Raw genomic sequence first — 8,857 nt, forward strand, 5'->3', positions numbered from 1 at the left:
CAAGTCCTATCTGCCAGCTAGCTGATAAGTGCAGCTCGAGCTACGCTTAGGTCTGCCTCAATCCAATCATATGACAGCCCCAGTGAATGGCGTTCACTCACTGCAGCTGGGCAGGGCTATCCTGGCTCAGTCGCTAACGCTGTAGCATTTTAAACCATGGGTGGAAAGCTAGCCATGCAGAATTATAGTGCACTGTGTTAGATATGCTGTTTCAGCTCGAGTTGTGCTGAAGCTGATTTGTTTCTAATGGTGCTTGCAGTATATTACATAGAGCATTAAATGAAAGCTTTTGCATTAAGTTCCAATTTTTTTTTTCTTTGACAAGGGAAATCATTGATCCTCATAGCATATTTTACCGCTTTGTTTTTTTTTCCCCTGACACAGACTCAGTCAACTGTGTCACTGGAGTCACGTTTATGCATTAATTTGAAAGGGTCTCTTCTGTTGGTTGCTTTTTTTAGACTTCTAATGTTTAAGAGGCAAAAACAGAACACGGCTCACGATGCCCCGATGTTATGCAACAACCCTGACTGAACTGCAATTTTGAAACTGCCTCTGATCCAAAAGAAACTTCAAAGTGACTGCAGTTTTACAGCAATTGTGGAGAGTTAATCCAAGCCATCACTCTTAGAAGGTTGCACAAATCCAGTTGTGCATACAAAACTTTTCAAGTAAAGCACTGATTGAACCACAGCATGGTTTTGGATTGTTTTTGTTGTAAAAGCAATATCAACAGCAATCAAAAGCACATTATATGAGGAGATCGTTTTATAAGGTAGTCTTTCAAAAACTATGCAATTCAAAAGAAAAATATGAAAATAGCACAACAAATTGTAAAGGGAGAACAATTTGGAGTGAACACAATTTGGGAAAAATTCAAAAGCACTCAAAAGCAAATAGAGAAATCACACTCACAAGCTGACAGTCTTCCCTATCTTCTAAGTGTCCCATTTCACTTCACCCTTCATGGTCACTGCTATCTTACCGGCAATACTTGTAGCTGTTGATGTCGGGCTCACCTGTGAGTGCGCATTGATGAAAATGTGGCTCGAGTCAAAACCAACAGAGAAAACAAAGCTTTTACAAGACATGGCAACCATAATAATTACTCTAAACCAAATCTGTCTCTAAATCTAACCTAGTAGGTTTTTTTTGCCCAAACAAATGCACGCCGTTATTAGTGCCTAAATCTAACCTTGTCAGTGTTTGTTAATACCTAAAAACACAACATGTTTTTTTAAAAATTGATAACATATTTAAAAATATACATATGGTGTCATAGTGTCTGCAATATATAAGTTTAGCTTCAGCTTTAGGAGAGGAGTACGAAAGTCGAGTGCTGAAAAATCCTGTTAAACATGTTGTAATAATGTCACACAAATATGTAATCAATCAAAAATACATAGTATTATTGTAATGAAAATACAAAGTTAAGTCAATAATTATAAATAGTTAAGTAGTAGTAATAGTAGTTGAAGGCATAATCTGATCACTCTCTTCCATCATTGTGGAGCCCCTGTGCCGCTCTGTTAGAGAGGACTGTGTTATTTTTCGCTTGTTGTGGCCTGCTTGATAGAAAGAAATAAATAAAAATAGCAGTACCACTTAATCAAAAAGGATTTAACTTCAACTTAACTAGCTTTTAAATCAAGATATGGAGGAATATTGTTAAAAGCCAAATGAAAATCGATACAAGGCAGTGTGGCATTTGCTGAAGTGCCTCAAAACAAAATGCATTATTATAGAAATGGCAAACTTAAGTTGTGATTTCTTGTGTGGACGCTTTGTGTGCCAGTAGAGAGCTGAGCAAGTCTAAGTCAGGTCACTCTGAGCAGATATCCTTAAAACAATCTAGCGCCATCATTCTGCTAATATGTAGAGCTTTAAGAAGACTCATTAATGTATATGACGTTAGTGAAATTCATTAGAGCGCTGAAGAATACTGATCTAAAATGTAACAAAATTCCAGATTATTACGATTTTTTGGGGTGTTTTTTATAAACATGTGCTTTACCCATCTTGATCATTTTTCAGTGTAGAACATGGTGTAGTGTGAAGCATCACTAGACAACACATTTAGTGTCTTGCCTACTTGCTGGTTTACTGAATTCAGGGACTGACTGTTAAGCAGCTGGATTATTAATTATAATTAAAGTTTCCAAGTGCTGGCTTAGCTCGAGCTTAAGATAACCGCTGAATTTGTCAGGGATGTTGTTATTCCTTGTGTTACACTTTATTGGCCCGAGGGTTCTTTAGTGAAGATCGGTTAAAATCGCATCAATCGTTATGGCTCCGTTCATATTATCTCAAAAATGCAAGTATTAATACTCAATAGGTGGTTATCTCTTGTTTTTTAAACAATAATCTTAACAATAATTTAAATTTGTGTCTGATTTTTATATTATTTGTTGTAATGAGCGGTTTCAACTTGGCAGGTAGTAAGTATACTGGTGGCTTTAAAAAAGACTGCAACCCTGGATATTTTTGTTTTGGCTACTTTCATTTACTGTAACATACATTGAATGTTTGGCTTAAGTTTAGGAAAAGTTAGCGGTTGGAATTAACATATACAATTAATTGGGAGTGAGACCAAGATATGCACAAGGACCTGTGAATTATACTTATGAGCTGTGATTAAACACGATCAGTTCCAAATTGCACTTGCTATGTGGTTCATGATTGCAACATTACTGCACAAATTGTAATGTGAAATTGATGCAGAGTCACAAACCAGCAACTACGACTTCTGTTCGCTTAAACCTTCTTCCCGTGTACACATTTCATTTTGTTGCCCAACTCTACTCCTGCTAAAAATCCTAACCCAGTGCACCAATCAGTAACAGACAAAGCAAACATCAAAATTCAGAATCAACCAAAACAAATGAGATGCAAAGAGATTTCTCCTTCAGGTTTCTTTGAGGAGTTCAAATAATTTTACTTAACAAAAGTTTCCGTGTAAAGCAGACATTTGTTATACTCTCTGTCCTCCGTTTGTGTCTCTATGAGTATGGTGCATTTCTGGCCCAGCAATCCTCAGTCAGTCATGCTGACAATAGGGCTTCATGGAGGACCAAGCCAAGTCCAATTAACAAAGCCTGTTACCATCTTCTGTTGAAAAGAGCCACATACTGGGTTTTCATTTGGGAATATAACAGCAGAGATGTAATGTGCGCTGACAAATGGTGTTTTTGACTTCCCCTCTGTTTTGGAGAGAAAGGGAGGTGATAGAAAAGAGAACTGGCAAATTCCACCGTAGTGTTAGTGCTCACATTTTGCTCCCTCCCGCCGAATCAGCTCCCCACGCATTAGAGTTACACTTGTTAAACTAATATTGCAGCGCTTTCTGTAAATTCACAATCACTGTAAAATCAGCACACTTACACAACCTTCTTTTTTTTCTCCCCCCGCACAGCATCATAAAAAATAGAACATTTTCTAAGCAGGCAACTGAAAAACAAAGAAAGTGAAAACAATGGGGGACAAGTTGACAGTGTTAATGCAATGAACACGGAGCCTGTATTTTAAAAGAGCGCAAGTCTGTCAAACACAGAGTACTAAGATTGACACAATCCCCGAATTTAAGCTCCTGTAGCTCTTTCTAAAGCTTCAAACTATCACATAATCTTTACCAATAAAATAACAATGCCTCGAGAGAAAAAACTCATGATTAACTTTCCGTGTTTTTGTGCGTGTTCCACAACATCTCACAGTCTCTATATTGAGAACTGCTGTTTAATGGGACCGGTATAAATGTGAGCTTGTATGTATTTTAAAAAAAAAAAACAATTAATAAAGGGTTCCAAGATTGTTTTTTCACTCTTTGTGAAAGCTTATGGTCGGCTGGGAAATTGTACCAGTCGAGGCAGTGGGTTTGTGCACTGTGTGGTTTGGCAGCCAGTCATTCATATGCCTTCTCAGAGTTTAGCAGTTTAACACCAAGCCTGTTAAAATGCCAGCAGCTGTCAATCTGGCTGCTATCCTGGCCTTGTTAGAACCTAGATATTGAGAGGGAAGGATTGCAGTCTCTGATATATAATATGTTGCCTGTATACTGTCGAGTGTGCAGTTATACAAGTTAGAATAACAGCCCTCTTAATAGGAGGCATGCTACACACCATGTGCATCTCTTTGAGGGCAGATTTATCAAACAAGTAAAGTAGTCAATTGGTCAGAGGGTTAAGTGCGGATAAATGAAGGAGGCCAAAGAGAGATTACTTAGAATTCATGTCAGGAAGGCTGAAACACAGGAGACTTGGAGGGAAAGACTCTCGGCTTTCAGTGGGAGCTAGCTGCAGGGTCTCTAATAAAGATTGGAGCCTATGGAGCCCTTCCAGGTCAAAAGGCCATGTGGATCAAAGACACACAGACTGCATTCCCACTGGCAAGTCCACAGGTGGTACAAACTAGGAAACAGTCTAGAAGTCGGAATTGTAGGGCTGAGGACTCCCTACAAATTCCCTTTAATCCTTGGCCTGGTCAGGCTAACAGCAGTGTCTCTGCTTGAAGGGCAGGGTGGACAGTCTTCTCACAAGGGTCAAGTTTCCTGCTGCCTGCCCTAGGACGTCCTCATGAAAAAAAAAAACCTTTTTTCTTTGCAGAAGCACGGAGATTTTCCCACCTTCATATCTTCTTCACAGCTGGAGAACCTTCCGGGTGATGTTTCCATGAACCTTACAACTATAAGTGCACTAAAACTAACTAAAATCACAAAGCACTTATTTTTCCATATGTTGTTTTCATATTTACATCGTTGCCCTTGTGCTTCACAGCCCTTTCCCCTGTGTTGTTTCTGTACACGTTCTGTGCTATTTTGCCAAGTACAAACATTTAAATCTAGGACAGAGATGAAAGTCTGTTCTTTGCACTGTTGTACATTGTTATCAGTGTTAATTACTTTGTTTATTAGAACTCCCTCTAGTGTGCTATTTTAACGCAGGGCTTGTTAGACACTTATCAAGACTTCACATATAAATTGCATTAAATTACCAAGAAATGGTCCAGCAACATATGCGACTCTAAAAGGAATTGTCAGATTAGGGCTTTACAATCAAGGAAACTCTTTGATTAAATATTAACAATATAGAAGCTAACTAGCCACAAATCTACAATTCATATAAGAAACAAAACAAAACTTTAGTTTTAAGTCCACACTTTTAATGTTACATAAAGTCATCTATAACATAATGTATGAATTTCCTTAACACATTAATAACATTTCTATGAAATTCTAAGCATTTGGAGAATAATTTTGTCTCTGTACACATAAAAAAGTGTACATAAAGTCTCTTTGTCAGCCTAATTACGGCTTCTTGGACTTGCTTTTATTCACCTAAGACCTCATATTCAGAGTTCCAATGAACAGCTACCAAACGAAAGTTCAACATCGGAAATCAACCACAGGTGAGGGCATGAATTAAAAGAGCTGTAAATAATTTCTGGACATCAAATAGAGAAGGAGCTTCTCATTCCCCCCTGATTATTATTAAAGAAAGATTATCTGGAAAAAAAAATGACGACACAAATTTCATAATATTGCTTGTATCGTATATTGCTATGGCAAGACAGTCCATTAATGCTGTCTTGCAGTATTTGATAGTAAAATCATCAGAAGGGAAGTGATAGGCTCACAAAAAGTGTGTGCACTGGCACTGTGCTATTTAGTATTTAGAGACAATTACTATTTCTCTCCGCATGCACCAATAGCTTCTTTTAATCCTCACTTCAGCTGTATGCAGTGATTAAATAAAAGCAAAGCAATCGGATCCTCCTCATTGCTGAGACACGTCAGCCAGATCAATAAAAATGACAAACTCTTAATGAAGGCCACTCTTCATCCCATATAATTCCACCACTCCTCCTAGTGTGAAAGCCTTGGTGCGCCATATGCCATTTAATATTTATTTACACCCAGTGAAAATCAATAAATAGATTTTAAGTAGAGCTGGAAGACACCAGTTTGCCCTTTATCGCTCTTTTTAATGAAGGTTTTAGTCCCTTTGGAAACGGGAGGGAAATTTGTAAATGAAATGAAATGCACTTCAAGCATTTTGGGGAGAAAAGAGAGTGGATTGAAGTAGCAGTGTGTGTGTGTGGGGTGGGGTGTGTGTGTGCGCGCGCCTATGTGCGAATATGTGCATGTAGCTTTAGCGATGTTTGTGGCTACACAGACAAGGAGAGAAAGTCTGAATCAGGGCTTTCAGTAATCAGTGTCACATTGTCAGGGAGCCTGCCTTTGACTAATGAGAGGTGCTGACAACCTCACTGCATACTCCCTTGGCTCTGCTGAGTGGGACAGATCTGTTTCAGGGCCTTTGTCAGGTTCAATCTCTCTCTACTACACTCTCTTTCTCTCCCTTTACTTCCTTCTTTTTCTCCCTCTGAGTGTCAGGGAGAGCAATGACCACTGGTCAGCCCCAAGGACACCCCCTGGCATTCCACATGGTAACAAATTGACCATGGGGGACAAGGTGCCTAAAATTGCCACGTAGATGAAGAGGTTTTGAATTTTCCATTCTCCCCCAAGGACCGGAAACTGCAGATTTTGTTGGTATCACAATGACAGAAAAGAAAGGGCGAATGCCATAATGTCAGAAAATAAGCAAAACAGGAAGGAAAAGTTGGGCTTAGCCAATTTTAGAGGTGAGTAAGTCCCAAACTGATAGACTAGGAAAAAGCCTGTACTGAACACCTGATATAGTGTAGTCACCTATTCAGCATGTTATATCAAAGGGCGTGGAATGAATCCATCTATAATATTCTGTGTCACTAAGATAAAATGTTGTACAGATGACCTCCGCGGGGGGAGGATTAACTTTAAAAATAAAGAAAGAAAACTGAAAAACAGACATTTTCTGTGAATCCCAGATTTTTGACAGATGGAAGATTCAACATTGGCATTGGCAGTGAAATGTGTTTAAAGTCAACAAAATGTCACACTTCAAGAGATTATATCTGCAAGGTGGGTGAAAAGTTACAGTGGCTCTCACGGGTCTCGGAAACCTTAACAAACAGATGGAGCCCACTAAAAATCGAAAAACAAAAATAAAAAGCGTTTGTCGAAATAATAGCCTTTCTAAATGTAGAGTGTAATTGTAATCAAAACATCTACTGCTTTTAAATATAATCACAAGAGAGTGTAATCTCCAGCGCGCCACTCAGCACTTGCTACAAATTCAAGAGAACTGCTGCTAAATTTATAAGTACATACAGGTTCTATCTGCTATCCACCTTAATGTAATGTGACAAAGTAATTTTGGTTCCACTGCCAAAAAAGTTTAGGGGAGCATGGAAAATGGTACCGAGACTGAGCAGGCGGCTAATGAAAATGGTGCTGATGCTTCAGCTTCAGCTGCCTGTTTGAATATAATACCAATGCTGCTCCTGGAGTACGGCCTGCCCCAGCTAGAGAGCAGTGTTATGCCCAATCTAGGGGTGGTCGAAACGCAACATCAAACTGAGACCATTTGCACCAAACAACCGCGGACTGGGGAAGCTGCCGCAGCAGGTGCATTTGCTGCTCTCATCAAAGGGAGGGACAAAAAAACAGGGGTAAGAATGGAATATGCAAAATACCTGGGTTAATATGGTTCGTCAGTGATCATGAGTTTACTGCTTTCTGAAAATAAATTAGGGGTACACCTGGCAGAAAGGACAAATGGAAATGTTGGTGTGCCGGATGGTAAATGATTATGAAAAAAGGAGGCAGAAAGTTTTGTTCAGGAAAGAGCATTGAAACAGGTCTAGGCAAGGCAAAATGACACCTTAACATGCCGTCTCTTTTATTTGAGCATTTAAATTGTGCAGATTGAATATCCTTGGCCATCATTTTTCAACTTCACAGGGACCTTGACAGAAACTGGACCAATCAAAAGAACTAAGGCCTCACTGGTCCATACAGCAGGAAAAATACGTGATGTGAAACATTTTGGTTTGCAGGTACTTAGCCTGTCTTGCATCTGGCCTTACAATAATAGCAAGACACAGAATATGGTTTAAACTCTCTGGAGACTTGAATGATTGGCAGGTGTGTAGTAGGAGAATTTTTTTTTTTAATAAAATAAATTGTCTCACTTACCACTGTTTTGTTGAATCACAATGTATCAAATCAGGTATGAAAAAAATGTACAGAATGTAGAAGAAAATTGGATTTTTTTTATATTAGAATTATTTGTTAACGTTTTAGATACATTTCAATGCAACAGATGAGCAGATGTGCCTGTTTGTTTTTTTATCAAAGAAAATTTGTAGCGCAGTCACTGAAATATCTGCAATATGAAAATATACGGTAATTAATTTGTATATTTAATTTATATAACGTCAAAGAGTTTTATAGTTTTGTATCATAGAACAAAGAAATAAAACAGCAAAGGGAAAAAATGCAACAGTGCTTTTCTCATATAGCTGCACGGACCATCCAAGGCACCAGGAGACCCTACCCTCACCCAGTTCTCACTGTAAGAGGCAATTTCACTGTCTGCAAGTGTATGATAACATAAAGATTTAACAGTCTCTAAAAAGAGATTCAGTATTATAGGGTTAGGTCAGCTCAATACTGTAGGTATTAACTGATTATTCTTGTTTCAACTCCACTGGAACCCATCTAGGTGTTCTTTTAGCACATTGGATCAATGGAAATAAAGTTAGAGTGGCTTAAACATTCCCAGACTCCCCACCTGAAGATGTCAGTCATGGAGGTGATTTGTTGCCGTACCATGTGGCTCACTTTTGGGAGTGTATTACCTGCTGTAAGGTCTGTCTCTGTTGCAAAATGCAGTTAACATCCAGAGCACATCTCTCAAGTCTGCTCCCTCTGCTAATCTGACACAGACCTGTTTGTTTGTGTATGTCCCACTATAAA

This window comes from Aulonocara stuartgranti, assembly GCF_965226115.1.
Source record: "Aulonocara stuartgranti genome assembly, chromosome: 2".
NCBI classification, from domain to species: Eukaryota; Metazoa; Chordata; class Actinopteri; order Cichliformes; family Cichlidae; genus Aulonocara; species Aulonocara stuartgranti.